The sequence below is a fragment of the Ceratotherium simum genome, chromosome 24 (genome assembly GCF_057802395.1).
Source record: "Ceratotherium simum simum isolate JZ-2026a chromosome 24, ASM5780239v1, whole genome shotgun sequence".
Lineage (NCBI taxonomy): Eukaryota > Metazoa > Chordata > Mammalia > Perissodactyla > Rhinocerotidae > Ceratotherium > Ceratotherium simum.
Genome location: NC_141923.1, coordinates 37,269,474 through 37,293,921, shown reverse-complemented (window position 1 = coordinate 37,293,921; position 24,448 = coordinate 37,269,474). Strand labels below are relative to the sequence as shown.

The following is a 24,448-nucleotide window of genomic DNA, read 5'->3' as shown; positions in this document are numbered from 1 at the left end:
TTGCATTGGTATTTTTAGCCCCCAAATCTTTCTTACTCCAGCATCCACTTTAATAACTCTTAGAGGTTAAACAGCTCTATTTTAAATATCTATAGTTTTGTTCATTCTCAGAAACTAGGTCACCAGGGCTTTGTCATTGTTAATGAGAAAGGTATTGTACACTTTTTTTTAGGCGCATGCTTGGACTGAATAAACCTAACACATCTTAGAAATTGTTGCTCTGCTTTAAATACTCATAGGATATAATTTTGCATATTTTGAACTCAATCTGTTTGCCAGTACAATATTATTATACATCTCTGGGAACTTTGGCTATTGTGCTATTCAGAAACCACATGGGGCCGGCCCCGTGGCTTAGCGGTTAAGTGCACACGCTCCGCTACTGGCGGCCCGAGTTCGGATCCCATGCGCGCACCAACGCACGCTTCTCCGGCCATGCTGAGGCGGCGTCCCACATACAGCAACTAGAAGGATGTGCAGCTATGACATACAACTATCTACTGGGGCTTTGGGGGGGGGGCCCTTTAGAATCCACATGGATTATTAGAACTTTCTAGTAGGCCTTTTACTGACAGCCTCTGTCTGACCTCTCCTTTTAAATGTCGTCGTCAACATTTTCAAAAATTTGGGTCTTTCTGGGACTGGAATTTTTGCTTTTGTAATGACAGAAGCAGAGAGTGGACTTTCTTAGAAGTTAGGAGCAGCGGGGTACAGGAGAGGGGAAGACTCAGAGTAAATTTACATCATGCCTGTTCCATCGTGAAAACAAATCATAGCCTTATGTACTTTACTTTTTTCAGGGTGGTGGTGGTAGTGGTAGGGGCAGTTGTAGGGGTGAATCAAGGAGGCATTGAGGAGAATGTATCTCCTAACATGGGGTTTCAATTATTTCCCAAATGTAGACAACAAAGTGGTTATTATTGTAAAAAATTTTCCGTAGGATTGTCTCGTGTGCGGTATTGGTATGTTTATCACTCACCCCAAAATATTGACAATATTAGCGTTAGAAGTAACCTCCTGGGTTGCTGTCTTCTCTCTCGTGTTCCTCTCTAAGTGTGGGTCACAGACCCATAACAGTGTTGATATAATAATATCACTATTATAACTCTGTTGATTTTTTTTTTTAACCAAAGAAAAGCACACTGATTTTTTCCCTTTACTTTTTACAGTGTTTTTATTACCAATAATTATACTTTCCTCCTGAATTTGTTTCAGAACATTTTGGGATGGTATTGGTACGCATAGTATTAATTTGTGGTTAAGAGTTGCAGCTCTTAAACAGGACTCACTGGGTTCAGTTTTCAGCTCTGCCACTTACTAGTTGTGTGACCTGGGCCAAGTTAGTTATTTTATATAACTCTTGTTTCAGTTTTCTTATTAAAACAGAGATTATAAAATTATTTACTTTATAGACATGCGTTGAGGATTAAATCATTTTGTAAAGAACAATGCCTGCAAATAGTACAGTCTGAAAAAATATTAGTTTTTATTAAATATTAGTTATTATTGACTCACTAAGATAGTATTCTCAATAAACTCAGACTTTAAAAGTAAAAAAAATTCATATTTAAAACTTTAGAAAGGGCCGGCCCCGTGGCTTAGCGGTTAAGTGCTCGCGCTCCGCGGCTGGCGGCCTGGGTTCGGATCCTGGGCGCGCACCGACACACTGCTTCTCCAGCCATGCTGAGGCCGCGTCCCACATACAGCAACTAGAAGGATGTGCAACTATGACATACCACTATCTACTGGGGCTTTGGGGGGAAAATAAATAAATAAATAAAATCTTAAAAAAAAAAATAAAACTTTAGAAAAATTCAACTTAGAAAGTCATTTTTAGGGACACACACACACACACACATCTTTCTCAAACTGTTGTAGAACAGTGTTTTTCTAGCTTTAATGTGCATATGGATTACTTGGGGATCTTGTTAACGTGTAGATTCTTTTTTTTTTTTTTTTTTTTTTTTTTTTTAAAGATTTTATTTATTTATTTTTCCCCCCAAAGCCCCAGTAGATAGTTGTGTGTCATAGCTGCACATCCTTCTAGTTGCTGTATGTGGGACGCGGCCTCAGCATGGCCGGAGAAGCGGCGCGTCGGTGCGAGCCCGGGATCCGAACCCGGGTCGCCAGCAGTGGAGCGCGCTCACTCAACCACTAAGCCACGGGGCCGGCCCACGTGTAGATTCTTACTCAGTAGTTGTGGAATATGCCTGAGATGCTGCCTTTCTGACAAGCTCTACAGGTCGTCTGGATGTACTAGTCCTTAGACCCTACCTTGAATATTCAAGTTATAGAATGTTCCATTAAGTGGTTCTCAATTCCTCTGTCAGAACATTATAAACACTTGGGTGTTTTTTGTTTTTGTTTTTTTAAATATACCCAGGCTCCATCTCAGACTGGTTAAATCAGATCTCTGGCATTAGTGTTCTGGGCTTCATCATCATCATTATTATTATTTTTGTAAAAAATATTCTAGGTCATTCTTATGTGTAAATAGCATTAAGAGCTACTGTAGTGATTTGAAGGAGAGTCAGTAAGCTAAGAAGCTCCGTTTTATGTCTTCATTTGCTTTATCTTCTGTCATTTTAAACATGATGAAGGACAGCTGGTCAGAGCTCTTAACCCGAGAGGCACCTAGCATGTTGTCCTGAAGTTTTCTTTTCACTAGACTGGACTAAAAAGTTTGAACCTTTCTTCATGGATCCGATTTTCTGTTGCTTTCGTCATTTTTGTAATCTTCTTTGGACTTTCCCTAATTTCTCAACAGCTTCCTGAAAGTATAGTAACTCAAACTCAATGTAAAGCTGCTTTAACAAAACGGAACAGTGGCAGAGGCAGAAGAACAAAGTTCCTTCCACTTCTTAAATTCTGTAATTTTTTATTATTTAACGTGGAAAACTTATATTTGTTTCAGACTTTTTATTGGCCTTTTCTTTATGTTTTTGGGGGCTAAAATGTGTTTTCTACCATGATATTTCTTTTAATATATTACTTTCTTAGGTTGTGTTCCTTCTTCTTTCTTTCTCAACTGTACTTCTTGCATCCATTTCCCATCTTGTACTTATTTTTGGGGAGAGGCATAAATATTTTCTCATGGACTATCATATTTTGGGAGAATAGTTTTTCTAAAGTGATCAAGATCATGCTGAATTTTATTCTATCTAGCTATGATGTATCAGTTACAATCTGAACAGAGAAATAATCTACACTAGCTACTTCTGCCAAGAACATTTAATATAGGTAATGGGTTATATAGGTGTTGGAGGGCTGAAAAAGCAAAAGGGAAACACTAGAGTAACACAGAGACAATAGTTGCAGAAAGCAGCAACCATCCACAGGGCTGGGGGAACAAAGAACAGCTTGGAGTAGAGTGGAGGGGGTACTGCTTGGCTGTAGCTGGTACTTCTGAGGGGTACTTCTGAGACTGCCAGAAAAAACTGGTGGCTGTCACCAGCTGCTACTGCTGGGGTGGAAGGCCTATGCTGGGGCAATGCTGACTGGAAAAAGCAAGTTACTCCTTCTAGTGCCCTTATTGGCAGTCTGCGGAAGCTAGACGGCAAAAGAGAAAAGTAGTTTCCAGAGTTCTATTTTCAGCATTAAGGGTGGATTTGAGCTGAGAGACAGTAGCTGAAGAACCAGCACATATAGCTTTCTCCTCTTTTGGTTACATGATGGCATAGAGTTTTGGTCTATTGGTCTCTTTCTTAGCCACTGGGACCCCCATGCTCTTAGTGTCTAGGATTTGGAATGAAAGGAGTTATTATTATCATTTTTAAATTAACTTGTCTAGTTAATGTGATTTGGGGCATGAGACATGACTGCTTGCTCCATGATAACTCTGTCACAGCATTTCTTGGGACCTGAGATTTAATCATTAGGTGTTCATTTCTTTGGCTTTTCGAGGGGTTTCTATTTTTCAAGATCTCTTATATAAAATGCAAAAATTGTGACAGGAGTAATGATGCTATAAACCAGAGGTTAAAAATAGGTTGTTTATTGGCCAAACTGATAAGTGGGAACCAATCTTTGAACAGAATATTATACTTTCTCTCTCATTCTAATATTCTTGCTGCAGAGCTTCTCAAATTTTAATGTGTGTGTGAATTATTTGGGAATCTTGTTAAAGGGCAGATTCTGATTCAGTCTGTCCTTGGATAGGCCCTGAGATTGCATTTCTAACAAGCTTCCAGGGCAGGCTGAAGCTACTGGTTCCTACATCAGACTTTTCTTCTCCCTTCTCTGCTTTGAGAACCACTGTTCTGGCTTGGATCCACTGTTGGACCTGGCTTTGAAAAGTGGTTGAATGGTGAGTGATTATAAAGTAAGAGTTCTTGCAAGCCTGCCTGACTTTCTAGAAATATTTTGAGCAACCTTAGAGGTATTTATGCTGTTTCTTTCCAGGTGGGACCAGAAGCGCATATGCCTCTGAATAGGTTGACTTTTCTTCCATAATTTTGATGCTACTCTGGATGCAGAGGCATGCCTATCATTTGTAGTTTTCCTGGAACATCTGAGGCTTTTCAGTAATTGTGTACATGTTTAAGGGAAACTGACTAATGAGACATGGGATAAGAGGACAGTTAGCAAATTCATGCCTCAGATGTCTTGCCTTCATTAAAGCCATTATTCTTGATTAAACAGGGCTATCTGTGGATTTCAAAAATTGCATTTAGTTTGAATTTCATACTAGTTGCATTGCCCCACTTTTGAGCTTTCATTATACTTAAACTTGTCATCGAAGCGTAGGGTCTTGCCTTGAGCTAAATAAATGCTAGTCTATCTTAATGGAACTTTGACTACAACCCAAATTTATGAAGTTGTTAATTGCTCTTTACATTTGGATTTTACTTTACCAAGGCATACCTGATAACATGAATAAAAAGTTAATCTTTTACTCAGTTGCCATCCTTCAAGATCCTCTCTCTGCCTCCCTCTGCCCCCCCCCCCCCACTCCCCTCCCTCGTGGATCTTTCCTTTTGTCTTTACAGACCTAGATTTTCAAAGATTCTAGGTACTTTCTTTTTTGTCTATTGGTGCTTTATATGAATGTTATCCTTAAATTTTTAATTTGGGCTATGGATAATAATTTAGGCTATAGATAGAGAAATAATTGGTCTCTTTATCAGCTGAGGTAAAAGAGGTAAAATGAAAGTTAAGGATTCAGGGGATTCCTACAGAAAAGAAGGGTGAAAAAAGCTCCATTTTAGGATCCTAAACAAAGCATTTTGATTGGCATATAGAGACCCTTGCATGCACACAAACGTCCATATTTGAATATTTATAGAAGATAATCTGTCAAAATTACTGTTACTTTAATTTGCCAAGCTTGGTTGATTGCTGCAGTTGGATGTTAGTTGAATTCTAGATGAGGAACTGTAACTATGATCTGGTGTGGAACATGCTTTTTGTCCTTTAAACTGTTTGAGTATTCCCGCCGCCCTCCCCCCCCCTTTTTTTTTCACAGTGGGGCCTTTTTGTAATAGCCGAACTTGCTTGTTGTTTTTTATGGAAAAAAATTAAAGTAGAGTGATAATGGTAAATATTAAAAAGAACGTTACTTTAGTTAAAAAAATCTACTCACATTTAGTGATCAGGAATTGTTTAAGTAGTTTTAACTATTTGTCCACTGTTTGCTTCGAAGGAGCTATCCCTGGAGAGTTCAAACCTAGGGATATATATCTCATTTTAATGGCCGTTGAGGTTTTATGTGAGATATGTTTCATGTTAAAATGAAGAAAGTGTATCATTGTAGATAATTAATGTTACCACTTTCTTTTGTCTCGTTTTGAACAGTTGATAATTTTAGTGACCCAGATTCAAGCAATATTGTCTTCCTTTGGAATATCACCTGGTTTTGTCAGCTTCTTATGTTCTAGGGGAAGGAAGATAAGCCATTTTTCATGGTTAATATTGAAATAACTTTGTTAATCAAATTTTTTTCTTTTTAAAGTTAGGGAAACTTTTCTCTTTAGGTAGTGTCCCCTCACCCAAAAACACTGTATTATTTATTGATGCTGTATCACTATTCCTCAAAAGATTTCACTGAGACTACATTATTTCAGCTCTAGAGATGATATGGTAACTTTCTAAAAGTCATATGACTTTTTTGGAGCAGGACTGCATGCGGTGCTCTCTCTGCTAGGCTATCGTGTCTCTTTTACACAGCCAGCCATTCTCACCTGAATAGTTTATTTTTACATATATAACACCTGACATGACTAGATAGTCTTAATTTTTTTTGCTTTTGATGTTTTCATTTTTTAATCTCTTGTGAACTGACATAATTGAATCCATTTTGTTGGTTATTTCTTTAGCTAGAAACTATGTCAAGTACTAAGTCGCAGTTTTACTTAGATATTGACTTTATTTTGGGGTTTCAGGAATGTGGGGTCTCAGAAATATATTTTATATTTAGCAAATTAAAAGCGGAACTTTCTTTTAGAATGTTCTTTTCTATCTTTCACAAGTATCCATCTTCATTCTCATTTGAAAACTCTTTTTTGGGTAGATTAATCTTTTTTCTAGGAGCTTTTATATAACCTTTCACTTGTTACTATGGTCCTTTTCCCAATTCTTTTTGTCCCAGTTCTTTTTTTTCCACTGTCATTTTGTCTTTTGCCCATCCTCAAATCATTTCCCATGTATCTCACCCTAATTCTTATTATCTTCCTAGGAAAATTATTTGTCCAACTCTGTAGCTATCCTCTGGCTGAAGAGCAAGATTATTAATAATTCCTTAAGATGTTACCCAAGCTCCTAATTTTGTAATGGTTTACCATCTGTTCACTGTATAAAGGGCTGAGAAATGTCTGTTGTACCTAATGCATCACAGATGTGGAAATAATAAAATAAAATTTACATATATGTAAAGTGAAGATACTGCTAATATGTTCCCTTGGGTTTGGCGCTTCTGATATTCTTACTGTGTTTGGAGGCTTATTTTGTAAGATGTTTTCAAATTTCTTAAGGTGAATTAGATATGTTCATCTTATTTAACCAGCATGCTTTTGGTTAAGTATGTTAAAACTCAGTTGAATAAAATTTGTCAGTAATATAAAAATTAATGAGCTATTTTACAGTATGTTTCGGAAAAAAAATTAGCTGTATATCTTGCTATAAGAACAGCGGACAAGACTATACAGTGGACTGAGATTTCCTAAGTGAATTATTTCCACAAGGATAGCAAATGTTGGGAATTGGCATCCAAATGTCAAATTTTATGTACAAATTTTAGTTTTCTACTGATTTTTTTTCCTGAGGAGGAAAAATCTTAAATTTGTTTAGAAGGCATTATAATGCTATTTTAGGAATTAAGAAACAGGCTTTGTTTTTCTGCAAATTGAGTAGTAAGGATAACCAGTGAATTGCAGTACTTGATGGATTTTTTAAACGCCCTTATGGAAATTTAATATTTAGGTGTTTATTTAGGAAATATTTTAGTTTGTAATAATGATTTGGGATCTATATGATCCCTACAATATTTGATTGTCCACATGTTTTCATTGCGTCAGAAGGAAAAGATAAAGTGTATTGTTCAATAATTTGCATTTTGGCATTATTTATAGGGTAAACACTATGATTAATCCTATTTTAGGTAATTTATGTGCCATTGAGACAAATTCAGATCTCCATTTTTTATTTACTTGCCCTAATATCATAAGTGTGTTATATGTCACTTTATTAATTAGTAAAATTTGAAGGTAAAAATTGAAAATGGAGATGGTTTTGTGATTTCCAGTCCCGCACGTAAGGAGCTTAGAAGTCATCACTTTGTCCGAACACCAAGTGAAAACCTGAACAAACTGAAAAATCAACAACTCTTAGATCTGTCAGAGAAGTGAGGTCATAGAGCAGACTGCTGCCCCACAGATTGGAGAGACAGATAGGCAAATACAGAGAATGACAGCTTACCCTAGCAGAAACCCAGGGCCAGAAAGCTCCAAGGGAACCAGTGCTGGGTAGAAACCTAAAGTGTAATTAACAAATTGCTGGAGGCTCTGTGTGGACAAGTCTGAGGTAAAAACTCCAGGGAGGCTCCCTTGCAGGGAACTCCCACACTTTCACGGTTTTACCTCCAGGAGCTCTACCAGGTCTTTACAGTGAGTATCAGAGAAAAATCCCCTCCTGCTTCCTGCAGGAGGAGGGGAAAATAACCATTTTGAAATCTGCCAAGGCATTCTGTTTTTCTTAAAAGATCTGTCCTCCAGAGAAAGTATTTTACAGGAGCCTAACCTATTAGGGTGTTATCAGACCCTCACTGACCTGGAGGAAGGGAAATACCCAACACTCCCTGCTCTAGCCTTTCATGTGGAGGAAGGGAAATATCCAATTCTAGCCCCTTTTAGCCATCCAGTTTTGCTTAAGAGGTGGGGGCGGGACTGAGAAGAACTTGTGAAGTTCACAGCTCAGGAGCACAGGCTCACCAAAATACTAAGACCCTAATCATGGGACTGTAGGATGCTTCTGCTCCTCCTCCTACACCTTACCATGTTACTAAATGCTTATTTGCTGCAGTTGTTTTTACCCAGGGCATGATATCTGGCTTCCAACAAAAGAAATTACAAGGCATACTAAAAAGCAAAAAACACAGTTTAAAGAGACAGAGCAAGCATCAGACTCAGACTCAGGCATGGCAGGGATATTGGAATTATCAGACTGGGAATTTAAAACAACTATGATTAATATGCCAAGGGCTCTAATGGAAAAAGTAGACAACATGCAAAACAAGTGGATAATGTAAGTAGAGAGATGGAAATTCTAAGAAAGAATCAAAAAGAAATGCCAGAGATCGAAAACACTGTAACGGAAATGAAGAATGCCTTTGATGGGCTCATTAGTGGACTGGACACGGTTGAGGAAAGAATTTCTCTGAGCTTGAAGATATGTCAATAGAAACTTCTAAAGGTGACAAGCACAGAGAAAAAAGATGGAAAAAAAAAGAAAAAATATCTAAGGACTGTGGGACAACTATAAAAGGTGTAACATACACATAATGGGAATACCAGAAGGAAAAGAAAGAGAAAAAGGAATAGAAGAACTATTTGAAGCAATAATGCCTGAGAATTTCCCCACATTAATGTCAGACTGCAAACCACAGATCCAGGAAGTTCAGAGAACACAGGCAGGATAAGTGCCCAAAACACGTCACCTAGGCATGTCCTATTTAAACTGCAGAAAATCAAAGATAGAGAAAATAATCTTGAAAGAAGCCAGAAGAGCAAAGGTAGGAATTATATCTGACGTCTCTTCAGAAACCATGCAAGCAAGAAGAGAGTGGAGTGAAATATTTATTTATTTATTTATTTATTTTTGTGAGGAAGATCAGCCCTGAGCTAACATCCAATGCCAATCCTTCTCTTTTTTGCTGAGGAAGATTGGCCCTGGGCTAACATCTGTGCCCATCTTCCTCCACTTTATATGGGACACCGCCACAGTGTGGCTTGACAAGTGGTGGGGCAGTGCACGCCTGGGATCCGAACCCGCAAACTTTGGGCCACCGCAGCAGAGCGCGTGCAGTTAACTGCTGTGCCAAGGGGCTGGCCCCTGGAGTGAAATATTTAAAGTGTTGAGAGAAAAAAAATCAAAACAATCTAGAATTCTGTATCCTGTGAAATTATTCTTCAAAAGTGAAGGAGAATAAACACTTTCTCAGACAAACAAAAATTCAGAGAATTTGTTGCTAGTGGACCTGCCTTGCAAGATATGTTAAAAGAAGTTCTTCAGAGAAGGAAAATTATATAGGCCAGAAACTTGGATCACATCAGAAAAAGGGAAGAACATTAGAGAAAGAATAAGTGAAGGTAAAATAAAAACTTTTGTTTTTCTTATTAAGTGATATAACATAATTTCAAAATAATAATAGCAACAATAATGAGTATAGCTTATATATAAGTGAAATGAAAGCAATGATAAAAGGGTTGGGAGGGAGGAATTAGGAATATTCTATTATAAGGTACTTGCTCTGCCCATGAAGTGGTATAGTGTTATTTGAAAGTGGAGTTGGATTAGTTGTAAATGTACAATGCAAACTCTAGGGCAACCATGTAAAAAAGGAGAAAGGAGAGAAAAAATGGAATCATATAAAATGGTCAATTAAAACCACAAAAGAGAAAAAGTGGAAAACAAAAATAGGAAGAACAAAGGCAATGGATAGAAAACAGTAACAAATATGATAGATATTAATCCACATGGATCAATAACTACTTTAAATGTCATTGGTCTAAATAAACCAATTAAAAGACAGGGACTGTCAGAGGATCAAAAGACGAGACCTAACTATATGTTGTCTATAGAAACCCACTTTAAATATGAAGACACATATAGATTAAAAATAAAAGGCTGGAGAAAGATATACTATGCTGACACTAATCAAAAGAAAGTTGGAGTAGCTATATTAATTTCAGACAAAGAGACCTCAGAGCAAGGAAAATTTTCAAGGATAAAGAAGAGCATTATAGGGCCGGCTCCGTGGCTTAGCGGTTAAGTGCGCGCGCTCTGATGCTGGCGGCCCGGGTTCGGATCCCGGGAGCGCCCCGAGGCACCACTTCTCCGTCCAACGTGAGGCCGAGTCCCACGTACAGCAACTAGAAGGATGTGAACCTATGACATACAACTATCTACTGGGGCTTTGGGGGGAAAAAACTGAATAAATAAAAAAAAAAAATAAAAAAAAAAAAAAAAGAAGAGCATTATATAATAATAAAAGGGTCAGTTCTTCAAGAAGACATAACAATCTTTAATGTGTATGCACCTAACAATAGGTCATCAAAATATGAGGCAAAAACTGATACAATTGCGAAGGGAAATAGATGAATCTGCTATTATAGGTGGATACCTTAACGCTCTTCTATCAGAAATCGACAGAGCTAGCAGGTAGAAAATCAGTAAGGACATATTTGAACTCAGTGGGACTGTCAATCAACCGGATATGATTGACATCTATACTTCATCCAACAACAGCGGAATACACTTCTTCTCAAGAATGAAAATGGAATTATTGAGAAACCTCAGAGTTCTTTTTAGACTAATTTTTTTTCTGTAGTATTTACATCATAAATGAGTTATCAGAGAAAAGAAAGATGAGGAACTCATTTTAAAAAATACAACGGGGGGGCTGGCCCGGTGGCGCAAGCGGTTAAGTGCGTGCGCTCTGCTGTGGCGGCCCGGGGTTCTCAGGTTCGGATCCCGGTCGCGCACCGACACACTGCTTGGCAAGCCATGCTGTGGCGGCGTCCCATATAAAGTGGAGGAAGATGGGCACGGATGTTAGCCCAGGGCCAGTCTTCCTCAGCAAAAAAAGAGGAGGATTGGCAGATGTTAGCACAGGGCTGGTCTCCTCAGAAAGAAAAAAATAAAGCTTAAAAAAAAAAAAAATACAACAAGGGCCGGCCCATGGCCTAGCGGTTAAGTGCGTGGGCTCCCCTGCTGGTGGCCCGGGTTCGGATCCTGGGTGTGCACCGATGTACTGCTTGTCAGGCCATGCTGTGGTGGCATCCCATATAAAGTGGAGGAAGATACGCACAGATGTTAGCCCAGGGCCAGTCTTCCTCAGCAAAAAAGAGGAGGATTGGCATGGATGTTAGCTGAGGGCTGATCTTCCTCACCAAAAAAAAAAAATTACAACAAACTGTCACCTGCCTCCCCTCTGCCTCTTACATATTCTAGAGTAAGAATTTTAAAACTTTGGTCTTTTGTAATACTTATACATTTTTCTTGCCTCAAGTTTGGTATAATGAATGAAAGAGTTATGGGGGTCGTATACTTTTACAAATGAAACCTACCTGGCACTATTTTACTCACTGGCTACTAGGAATACCTCATACAACTCTTTGGTTCCATGTAGCAAAATTTGAAAACTGCTGTGAAGTATGAATCCCTCATGGTTTGGCCAGTATTTGATAATTATTGACCTTTGCTCCTGAATAATAGAGCTCCAGATGTATCACTGCCTTATTATTTTTTGGAGTGAGCTAGAGGAAGAGCAGAAGCAGATGAGAAAGACGGGAGAATTTGTAAAGGAAGAGAGTATTCTAACTGGATTTAGAAGGCTTTGTAGGCTAGTAGAAGACAGATACTTTGTATAATAAATTGCTCAACTTCCTAAAGGAGAGGTGAAAATGATTTAGGTTTGGTGTTTTTGTTTGAAAGGTGGTGTTTCTTTCCCAGTCCAAGACCACCCTCTTCTTACTACTTTTCTTGTCCTTTAGAGCTGGGCTAGTGGGGAGCAGGATCATAGGCTTAAATAAGTGGAATGTAGGGGCATTGGGTATTGCAGCTTTTTTCTCTAAACTTTAATTCCTATTCTTTGTTCCTCAAAGTGGTCCACATTTCAAGAATTGGCACCTGGTTCAAGAGGAAGCTGATTGTTTGCAAAACTATTCTAATGACAAAATGCATTTACAGTGTTTCCCCATTGGATTATTGGATTGATGTTGGGTTGACATCTATTTGCATGCTAATTGCTGTATCACTGTTGTTTGTCTGCCTGCTAGACTCATGATAGTGACCCTACAGGGATTACCAACATAGCTATGATTCACTCAAGGAATTAGAAATCCTATTAAAATTGATTCAATGAAATGGTTCCCTTTTCTGTAGAAAAACAAAACAAAAAAACAACAACAAAAAAATAAAACAGTACATCAAAGGAACTTCCCTTCTTGTATCACAAGTAGTGGTTTGAGGACAAAATCTATCAATGAGTAATCCCAGGGTTTCTGTCCTGTTTTATCTGCTGATTAGCTGTAAAAACCTTGATCAAGTCAAATCACTTCCTACCTCAGTTTCCTCATCTTCAAAATGGAGGTAGTGCCTACCTTGCAAAGCAGTGGTAGGAATTAAATGAGGAAATGTGTGCAAAGTCCCTGGCTCATATTTGGCGTGCAACAAGTGCTACTCCTCTTCCTCCTTCCTTTTGGCATCAGTGATATCTGGATTCCAGTCCTTGAATTCACTAGTTACTAGTTGTGAGATCAAATTAGTTTGTCTCTCTCAGCCTTATTTTCTTTTAACATAAGGTCATTAATACTTGCTTTATAAAGTTGTGGTTGGAATTCAGTTCCTAGTATAGTCTAGGAAGTTTTTGTTGAATCTTAATCTGAATATTAAACTGCTAAAAACTTAGATAAATGTGTGAGTTTTGCTGGATAGGTCTTTTGAAACCAAAGCCACAATATTTTTTTAGGAATATAATAAAGAAATGTAATTCTCTAGTTGTTGTTTTTTTTTTCCCTCATGCGAGGACTCTGCAATAGCTTTCTTAATTTTTGCTTAATGTAATTCATCAGGAAAGTAGGGAAATTATGGATCAAAGGATTTATTTTCCCTTGAAATAGTTGCCTCTAGAAGGAGTATGCATAAGGCACTAAATTAGGAATTCAAACACTTGAATATACCTCTTTCTTTGCTTTTAGTCTTTTTATCTTAGGTGACTTCATTTTTTAATGAGACTTCTGTATACAATAATATGCTATTTTGTGGGCAGATCTTGGAAAATTAATCAGTACTAAAAATTTTCTAGTTTGTTAATTACCAGAGAAAGAGCTAATAAAGCAATATTCAAGTTTAGTTGGTAAATTAAGGTCGAGACTCATAAATGAATCATGTTAAATGAGTTACGAATTAAATCAACATTATTATTGAATGTAACTGTGTTAAATCAATATGATTTCTTTGAGATAATCACCGAATAGAAATCAAGGTATGTGTGGTATATTGTGTTGAAGGGTTGCAGAGTGATGAACTAGAGAGTTTGTATTTTTAAGAATGTTATAGTTCCATGAATTTCAGTTAAATTTGTTTGAATGTGAATCACTTTTATAAATAATCAGCAGCAAAAATACCATTGCCTTTGAATTTTGTAGCAGTCGTCAGCTTTTGTATATATTCAGACGAATGTAAATTTCAACTTTTCTTACATATTTCCCAATGTTTAGGAAATAATTTAGCATACAAAGTGTTAATCACTTTTAAGAATTCCCAGTTTATCATTTTATTTGACATGATACAGCTCCTCATTAGGTGCTTGTTAACCACCCTGAAAATGTTGCACGAAGTAGAGAGTAGTCTTTACATGCATAGTCTTTACCCACAAGGAAAAGGATAAAAGAAAATAGAATCAAAACTGAATTGCAAAAACATTAAGTGCAGACAAGCTTCTGCTGAGAAAATGGAGATGGATTTATGTATGAATGTTAAGAACATATGGATGTGTTGAGTATGGCCATGTTTAAGTAGTTTTGTCATAAGGCAAAGGATTTGCAGAGTTAGAATAAATGCATTATAGGTATTACTGAGATCAAAATAACTTTATTTTTTCTTCAAGGGTGGGTTTTTACTTTTTTTGTGTTGTGTTTTTTAAAAGAAACCAGATACTTCAAGGTATAAGACTAGGTAATTATTTTTTAACTACTTTTTTCTTAATAATTTAATGTTAAAAACTATTAGAATTTTATGATTGTACATTTACAAAGTATTATTTGGGCAAGTCATTCATAAAGTAATATGATGGTAATATATATTTTTCTCCTTTTTTATTGTAAAATTTACATACTATAAAATTTACCATTTAACCATTTTAAGTGTACAGTTCAGTGGCATTAAGTACGTTCACATTGTTGTGCAACCATCACCATTATCCACCTCCAGAACTTTTTCATCATCCTGAGCTGAAACTCTGTACCCATTAAACATTGACTCCCCCTTTCTCCTTACCCCCAGCCCCTCAACCACTCTTCTATGTTGTCTGTATGAATTTAACTACTCTGGGTTCCTCAGGAATCATACGAATATTTGTCCTTTTGTGACTGACTTCTTTCACTTAGCATAGTGTCTTCAGGATTCATCCATTTTGTACCATGTGTCCGAATTTCATTCTTTTTAAGACTGAATAACATTCTGTTTTATGGATACACCACATTTTGTCTATCCATTCATTCATCAGTGGACATTTGGCTGTTTCTACATTTTGGCTGTTGTGAATAGTGCTGCTGTGAACATTGATGTGTACAAGTATCTGTTCAAATGTGGTAATATATTTTTATATATATTTTAACATTTAAAAATATTTCAAGTAATAGAATTCTGTTTAAATGGACTAGATAAATGTCTGTATTTTCAGTGATATCAGCTAATATCACTGAAGATACATTCTAAGTGTTGGGGATATAAAGAGTTATGAAATCATGATGCTATGTTTAAAGAACTTACAATCTAATAAGAATTATAGGGTGTATTTATAAAAACTACCTGGTAGCATATGCTTTTTGAAGCTGAAGAAATATCTATGATTTGATCCAAACCAACATCGTCTCTTGCTAATATTTTTGCGTATCATCCTAACCAGTTAGGGGCAAAATACATGGCCAAAATGAACATGCATATTTCATTCAAGCATATGTATTTAACATGCATTTTAACATTCAAGCATAAATTTTAGGATGATCATACTAAAATGGAAGTTGGATCATGACACTCCTCTAAACAGTCTTCTTCAATGACAACATCCTTACAGTGATTTATATTCCTTTTTCCAAACTCCCACCTTAACTCTGACCTCATCTCCTGTCCCTTCCCCTACCTTGAGCTGGATAATTCTTTGTTGTGGATACATTTCTTATGTTATGTAAACTGGCTTTAGTGTAAATGAGCTATAAGGTGAAAGGATGAACTCCATGTATATCTCAAGGTTCTTTCTGGGTTTGTGATTCTAATTTAATCTCTACAGTGCCTAGATTTTCCAAATGAAAGAAAACAGCTTGTCTAGAGGTTTCTCAACTGACCTATTTCATAGTAATTTTAAAGGCCAAAGTTTGATTGGAATAAAAACATTTTGATATGTTTTGTTGTTTCGGTAGTCTTTTCCTCTCTTTCAGAGTATTTTTCCTGGAAAAGCAAAATAAATCTTTTATGAATTCAGTCATAATTTTGCAGTTTAATTGGATTTTTAGGGTTTTTCTGGTGTGCCACCTGGACCTTTTGGAGAGTATTCCTACTCTCTTTTTCCACTGAAATGTTAGGGAGACCAAAGGAAAACATACAGCCAGCTGTTAGATTCACATTTCCTTTGGATGATGTTTTGAAGCTCAAAAGGAACTTTGAAAATTTTAAACACATTTGAGCAGAGGTTCCAAAAGATAACACCGTACTACCATTTTTTCCCTCCATATTTATCTGCTTGGCTCCCAGTAGTGAGCCTGAATTATGAGTGGTGAAGACATTTTACAGGCTGAAAAAATGAAAACAGAACTAATTTTGAAGTTAAAACTTAAAAAAAGAAGATTATTGTAGAAGTGAAGAAGGATGAATGAACAAGGATGATCATCCGTTCATTCAACACATATATGAAAGTCTGTTATGTACCAGATATTCCATTAAACCCTGGACATAAAGCAATGAATGAAATAGAATCAGTCTCTGTACTCATGGAACTTAGATTGCTAGAACAGTGAGTGGAACATAATAGGCACTTAAAAATATTTGAATAAATGAATGTCTGTATTGTGGAGAAGGATTTGGGGTAAGGGGCATTTTAGTGAAGAAGTGTGGAGTGTCCTGTTCTTTGTATTAGGATATTTTGCTTAAAAAAATAGGAACAAATCAAATATCTATTAGTAGGAAAAATAGTTAAGTAAGGTGTGGTAATACGTAGAATGTAGTACACTGGATCCCTTAAAAATAATGACATATATAAATATATATTGGTTGACATAAAAAATGTTCTTTACCTAATGTTGAATTAAACAAAATAGGCTGTAGAATAGGATGTATGGAAGGATTCCTTTAATGTAAGATTGGTTACATTTATGTAAAATGTTTGGAGAGATGGTAGACAAATGGTAACAATGAATTATTCTTCCTAGGAGGAAAGTTTCCTGTGATTTTTCCTTTTATGTATTTCTGTGATTGTTTCTTTTGTTTTACAATGACCATGTGCCACTATTTAAAAATAATTAAGCTACTTAAAAATGTTTTTGGGGGCCGGCTGGGTGGGGCAAGCTGTTAAGCGCGCGCTCTGCTGCGGCGGCCCGGGGTTCGCTGGTTTGGATCCTGGGCGTGCACTGACGCACTGCTTGTAGAGCCATGCTGTGGCAGGGTCCCACATAAAGTGGAGGAGGATGGGCACGGATATTAGCTCAGGGCCAATCTTCCTCAGCAAAAAAAGAGGAGGATTGGCATGGATGTTAGCTCAGTGCTGATCTTCCTCACCAAAAAAAAAAAAAAATGTGTTTGGATAAATTGATTTTTTAACTTAATATCTGTATCAGTAAATGTAGTTACTGGTTGATGGTCCATTGTCCTGTAAATGTAAAATGTATCTACATTAAAGAATTCTGCATTTTCTTTCTGGAAGAATATAGTTAACCAGAGGGAAATACTTACCTTTAACATTTAACACTTTTTTTTTTTTTTTGGTGAGGAAGATCAGCCCTGAGCTAACATCTGATGCCAGTCCTCCTCTTTTTATTTTCTGAGGAAGACTGGCCCTGAGGTAACATCCGTGCCCATCTTTCTCTACTTTATATGGGATGCCACCACAGCATGGCTCTACAAGCAGTGCGTCAGGTGCGTTCCCCGGGATCTGAACCGGCAAACCCCGGGCCGCCGCAGTGCAGCGCGTGCACTTAACTGCTTGTGCCACCTGGCCGGCCCCAACATTTAACATTTACCTTGAATACTCAGAGGGTATACTTTTAAAATGAACAGTAACATATTTTAATGTGTATAATGGCAGGAAAGTATTTAATAGTAATTTTAATTTTGTTTTGTAGATACTTTCAGGAATGTCTACATAATTAGATGATGGGGAAGTGAGAAAATTCTTTAGCTTTCTCGTGTATTTGAAAACTAAGTTTGTGTGTAGTTCTTAATAGATACTAGATTGAACTGCATTTTTTATCTGAAGATTTGTTTTTGTTCTCTCCTTTGCTTAGTATGACTGCTGATTTCCTTAATTGTGGCGGAGAATACATGCGTTTTGGGAGTCCTGGTTATATCTGGTCAATATTCTTAGATTTTCATAGTATAATAGGATAGATTATATTAAATTATTACCTCATGACTATTTTCTTCTTAATTTCTTGCAATAACTTGTATTTTTATAAGGAGAAATTAATGGACTCATGGAAAATGTTCCATGCTACACGTAGATTGTTCATAACAAACTCATTTTATTGGAACTATTATAGCAACTTTACTTTTTTTATCCTCTGGAAGATGATGTTGACTCTAGTTATTGGAGTTTCAAATGATATGTGATTGAATTTGAAAACTTGTGTCTAGGGGTCTGATTATCTTTTTAAATGATATTAAATAATTATTTAAATTATTATTAATTTAATTTATTATTTATTCAATAATTATTTAAATTATTATTTAAATAATTGTTTAAATGATAATGTTAAGCTTTAAAGGTTAAGATTGTTTAGGTATGAATAAAAGTATTATTCCTCTTCAAAATAAGAGTTTTATCATGCTATATAGTCCTTTGGACTGTGAGACACCAAATTTGAAACAATTATTTTTTTCTAGATGGTTTGCTTTAAGTGCCTTAATTGTATAAAATCTTCACACACTGAGCACATGAAGCAAAGACATCAAACTATAAATCTTAGAAGGTGATTTTAGATCCCTTTCTCTCTTTTTCACTTTTTCATTTCTGAAAAATAAGATGCCTGTTTCAGTTCAGTAAATATGGTAATATCAAATCCAAGTAGAATAGTACATCTCATCTTGTCTTCATTTTTTAAGATGAGAGAGTTTATAGAATGGAGAATAAAATCGTTTTATTAGTTTTGTTAGTTGACTCCTTCTAGTATAAAAATATGAATCTTTTTAGCAGTAAGTCACTCTATTGTAAATCCTTTATATGTTTAAAAATAATTTATAAGAAAGGAATTATAGAAAAATGGGAAAAGATGCCTAAATTAATACCATATACATGAATGATAGCATTTATAGTTGTCATTTTAAATGTTACATGAAGGCATATATGTAAATAAAAACATTGCGTATGTTAGTCTAAATGAAATTAATGGTTTCTCCTTTTATATACTCTCACAATACTTGTACTTTCCTTCATTGCATTCATTTATTCATTATTCAACAACATTTATTAAGTGTCTGCTGTACTACAGTTCTAGACTCTGAGTGATACCTGTCAACAAAATAGACAGAAATTATGGATCTCATGGAGCTTATATTCTAGTGGGGATGATACAGATACTAAACAAGTATGTCAGATGGTGATAAGTATTCTAGAGAAAAGAAAGTACATCAGGGCAGGTGGTAGGGAATGTTGGATTGAGGAGTGTATCATTTTTATATAGAATGGTCAGGGAAGGTTTCACTGAGAGGATGATAGTTGGGTGATGACCTGAATTTGATGAGAGACAGAGCTATGGCGGATATTTGGGTAAGTGTGTTTCAGACAAGTTCAAAAGCCTTGTGTTGGGTGCTGACTCAGCATATTTAGAAACATAAGAAATTGTGTAATTATTTATCTCTGTCTTGCTCATTATTGTATACTTGACAGTATAGTGCCAAACACTTGATAGGCAGTGGGACAGTGGATAAATATGGATGAATTCATGAATGATGAGGGGAAATTTTGGAGGAATCCTTTTTTTTTTTTCCCCTTTTTATTTATTTATTTTCCCGTTTTTTGTTTTTTTTTCAATTCACACTACTACAATATTTTGAGCTGCAAGGATTTTTTATAGGTCATAAGAAACCAAGAGAGCTCTTGAGGTAGAATGAGTCTTCCAGAAGTCACTGTTAATTATTAGTAGTGTTCTTAGGACGGCAAAGATTTTTCTCTCTTATTCTAACTATTGATAGGGAATCCTTTTGTTTCAGATGCCTGGTCTAGACATGGGAAGACACTTGATGCGGAAGACCTCCTTACAGTCGAATCTGGAATCAGATATCTGGGTTGAAATTCCTGTTTGACACTTGTGAGCTGTGTGACACCACTCCCACCCCCTGTTAGTTCACCTTTAAATGCCCAGGTTTTCTTATCTGTAAGGCATATATTGTTATTCCCTTTCCAGTATTCTTTACACCATAAACATTTTCTCTTGCATAGTGGGATTTTCTCATTAATCTTCTAATATACTACTCATGTAGACTGTTCTTTCCCTTTTTGTTTTGTTCTGTCCCTTTTTTAAAAGAGCGTTATGATTAAGAACATAGAACTTTGGAATCGGACATACTTGGGTTCTACGAAAGCTTACTTCTTAAAGTTATTTGTTAACACGTGTCAAAGTTTTATCTAACTAATGAGGGAACAATCAGGAAGACAAAAGAACTGCTTCCAAGAGTATCTGAGCTTCAGGAGTTCATATATTCATTTAGGAAAGGGATGCCGAGATAAAATTGCTAAGCTACAGAGAAAGACAAGGAATGTATCTCCTATATCACCTTTGGGGTTAATCCTCAGAAACCTTGGAATGTAAAATGCTGAGTTCAATTTAGATAGCATCATGGTCTTTCTCATTATCTCCAGTATCATCAAACTGAATTTCATCATCCTCTCCAGCACCAAATGTATCTGTTTCATTGATTTTAGCATGTTTTGGAAACTTGCCATATGCCTTCAGTCTTATACCTTCATCTGCATTGTATTTTAAAATTACATCAGCTTTGTTACTTCGATAGTCTGGCATACCAACCAATATAATGTCTGAGGTATTTATTCAAACCATTTTTATAAATTTTCCTTTGATAGAACATAACCACTTTACACCATTAAAACATATTGCTTCAAATCATCCGTTTTCCAACATTTGATTACGTGAGCATACTCTTATTCATCCACTGTACACACCAACTTTTTTCAGATTCAGTCTCATTCTTACCACTGCCACTGTTTTTACCGCCTTTACCTTTATTTTTGGGCATGGCAATGCCTTGCGGCATCTCGGACTTCTTTCCTGTGGTGGCAGTGGCAGCTACTCCTCTGAGTGGCACACAAGTCGAAGTAGCACGTGTTGCAAAGTGGCACTGCATGCGCGGGAGAATTTAGGGAGTGAGCTTTTCTGAGACAGCCTCAGTGACAGTGAATTTCTTTCCTTCCCTCTTCCCTTTCCATGTGTGTTAATGTTTTTAAGGTTTTCTAGGCAGGTCTAGAGTAACCTTTACTCCTGTGATTTCTTAGGCTCATTGCTAGGGTGGACCTCTCTTCTTGGGTCTTGACTGAAAGTCCTAAGGATTCAGTGAGGACTCTTTACCTTGCTTGTGAGAACTTGAGTGATTCCTCGCCCTGTGTGAGCTCTGGGAATTATTTAGCTTTAGCTACCTGGTAATTTTTCTTTCCCAGAGGTTGTTTTTGCTGAGCCTTATGGGTTTTCACCCTGTGCACATGCGGGGTGGTATTCAGGTAATTTAAGGGGATCTTTTTTTTTTTTTTTTTAATAAGTCTTTGTGTAGCTCTGTCACTTAGGGATTTTTCCCCCAAAATAATTGTTGCCTTGGCCTTTCTGTACTTGGATCTCTGTCTTTTCAACTCAGCAATGCACTGGATTCTATTTGGGTTTCCCTCCTACATACTGCAGTCCCAAAAGTGCTTTCAGAAAGACATCTCTGGTAATTACAGGGCTCACCTGTTTTGTTTCCCTTTTTTTAGGAAATCAGTTTTGAGCTGCCTGTTGTCCAATATCAGATACATAGTTTGTCCAGTTTTCTAGTTGTTTACATTTGGAAGTTAATTTTCGATCTTATTACTCCCTCATAGGTGAAAGTAAAGATCTGTTAACACTTTTAAAATGAAGAATGGTATTTTTAGCAAGTGATTCATCCTGCCCATTTCAGATTGTGTTCAAATACTATTATATGTAAAAATTCGTTTTATAAATGTTGCCTAAATTAATTTATCTTAATGACAACATTTCTGTTATTTTTCCACACGTTGCTGTAAGTAAAACCTGCTTTGGCTGCTTTTCATCTAATATTAGTTACCAGTCAACTGATGCATTAAATTAAAATTGGTGTAACTTTAATGATGTAATAGCTGGTTCTTTTTGGTACTTTTGTGCCTCACTGATGATCACTGGCTCTTTTATGGTACTTTTTCTTTCCCTTTAAACAGGATTCAATATAACTAAAAAAAAAAAAGCTTAACATGCTCTTACTTAGTGCAAGGGCAAGTTATTTAGCCTCTTTATACTAAAAAAATGTTTTTTATTCATCTATTGAGATACAGTTAAATAGTATAAGTTTAGTACTGCTCCTTATTTCTTTAAAATTCCTCCAATTGGTAATTGGAAAAGCGCTGGTAATTGGAAGTAGAATATAAACCAATAAATTGGTGTGAGGTTAATTGAGAAAGTCTCATTAAGTTTGGGATGATGAAAAAAGAATGTGTTTAGTGAAGAACAATACACTGAGCCTAGTTTTTTTTTTTTTTAAAGGATATGAGGTGCTCCTGAAAGGGTTAATTACTCGCATGTTTATGGTCGATGCAGTTGGTGACATGAGCTTTATTCTGTCATTAGTGCTTACAGTGTTTCGGTAACTGTACTACGTGCAAGGTACCCTATCTGATAGTCACTGTGTGCCTATGCTGTTCTGGGAAGAGAGACATGAAATTCTTAGGGGAATGTTTGAAAATGAGCCGGTAGTAGCATTGTGATTTGTATGTTGTGTGCTCCGGCTTAGTAAAGGCGTTTTGACTCTGATATCAGAATTGGACATTGTACATCTTAAGAAAAAACTACTGAGGAAATTTATAGTTATAATTTATATATCTCTCAAGGGATGCGGGTCAGGATTGTAATTATAGGTGAGAGAACTATAAATGCATTAATTCCGACAGATGACAACAAAATGTCTGAATTTGATTGTTACTTTTTATTATTTCTTAAAAAATATTTTCTGATACCTTTAAAAATTACTGTTTCTAGATATATCCATTGAGTTTGGTGTAGTAAAAGGCTATTTATTTTTGATGGCAGATGTAAAATGCAGACATCTAATTATTTAAGATCTTTTAGATACTGATGACTATTCACTTGTGAAAACATTCAAACTGATGTATGATAGTCACTAGATCTGTTTGCCAGAGCTGCTTTGTTTTTGGTCTGTTACTGCTAAAAGAAATGAGTTTACCTGTAGTGTTGCCTAGGCAACATGGATGCCCTGCATTTCATCCTCCTAAACTGTTCACCATTGAAATTCATGAATTATGTTTGTTATTTTGGTAGTGTGTTCCCTTGTAACTCTGCCCCTAAAGAGTAATAATCCCTTGGTCAGCCAATCCATATTGCTTTGATTCATTTGGAGTTGAGAACAAGAACTCCGTAGTTAAATAGATCTGGCTGTGAATCTTGGCTCCTCCTGGTTTTGTGACCTTAAGCAAGTTACTTACCCTCTGCTGGTTTATTTCATATTAGTATAGTTTAGTAGTTAATTGAGTGGACTTTGGAGCCAGGTTGTGAGGATTTGAATCCTGGCTCTGCTACTTATAAGCTGTGTGACTTCGGGCAAGTTACTAACTTTGCTGCCTCCTCTTTCTCATCTGTAAATTTGGGATATTAATACTACTTATCTATAAAACACTTTGGGTAAACCTGGCACATAGTGAGCACTCAATAAATGTTTGCTGTTATTATCTTCTATAAAATGAGGATAAAAATAACTTAATAGGGTTGTTATGGGGTCTGAATGAATAAAATAAATAAAACACTTTGCACAGGGACCTAGTACATGTTCAGTAAATGATGGTACTATAATGGGATTGATGATAATTATGATCATGCAGGAGATATGTCTGTGGAATAAGCATAGATCCAAGATTTGAAACAGACGAGACCACACTGGAGCTCCACTGATTTGCTAATTGGTCAAGAGACACAGAGTGAGTTCTGTCATTCTCTGAGGTCACTTGTTCAAAACAAATCAACTTTTCTATCCCAGCTGGTACACAAGTTGTGGTAGATGAAAAATTCTGTCTAATAAGACTTCAGAATTATAATCTTACTTATACCTGTTGTGATATCACTACAGTTGGGATTGGCCACACTCTGCAGATGGCCAAGGAAGTAAAAGAATTTATTGGGAAAAGCTTTTACATCAGCTGTATTAGATTAAAGATACGATATAAAACTTCTCCCAATATCAAGAGTTATTCAGAAGCTGTGAAAAATGGATAGGGAGTCATGATGCAGGCTGCTAGTATTCTAGCTAACCCTAAAATCTGTTTTCCCCTTCTTCTATAGTAATAGAATCCTGAGTTTTTTTTTAGCTGGGTAAATTGATGCCGGAATGGAAAGACTGTATTTCCCAGCTGTGTGACTGAGTTCTGACAAAAGAGATGAAAACAGAAGTATTATGTGTGTGTGCTTGTGAGGGGCACTGGCTCAGCTGGAAGAGACCCCTTTTTGCCATTCAGTTTCTCTTCTTCCTTTTGACCTGTATTGAAGACATGATAACTGGAGCTTTAGCAAACATTTTG

General features: G+C 36.4%; 1 protein-coding gene and 1 pseudogene across 12 annotated transcripts in view; one reads left to right on the top strand and one right to left on the bottom strand.

Annotated features, from left to right (window-relative positions):
• FUT8 (fucosyltransferase 8) overlaps positions 1-24,448 on the top strand; it is a 296,375-nt gene that overhangs the window by 85,890 nt on the left and 186,037 nt on the right. For 3 of the 12 annotated variants that reach the window (XM_087448355.1, XM_087448354.1, XM_087448357.1), the window contains exon 3: positions 19,855-19,982. The exons of the other annotated variants lie outside the window; for them this stretch is intronic. The gene's annotated coding sequence lies outside the window, so the exon portion shown is untranslated. The remainder of the gene's footprint in view (positions 1-19,854; positions 19,983-24,448) is intronic. 12 annotated transcript variants of the gene reach the window in all.
• Positions 20,469-20,898, bottom strand: LOC106801196 (eukaryotic translation initiation factor 1A, Y-chromosomal-like; annotated as a pseudogene).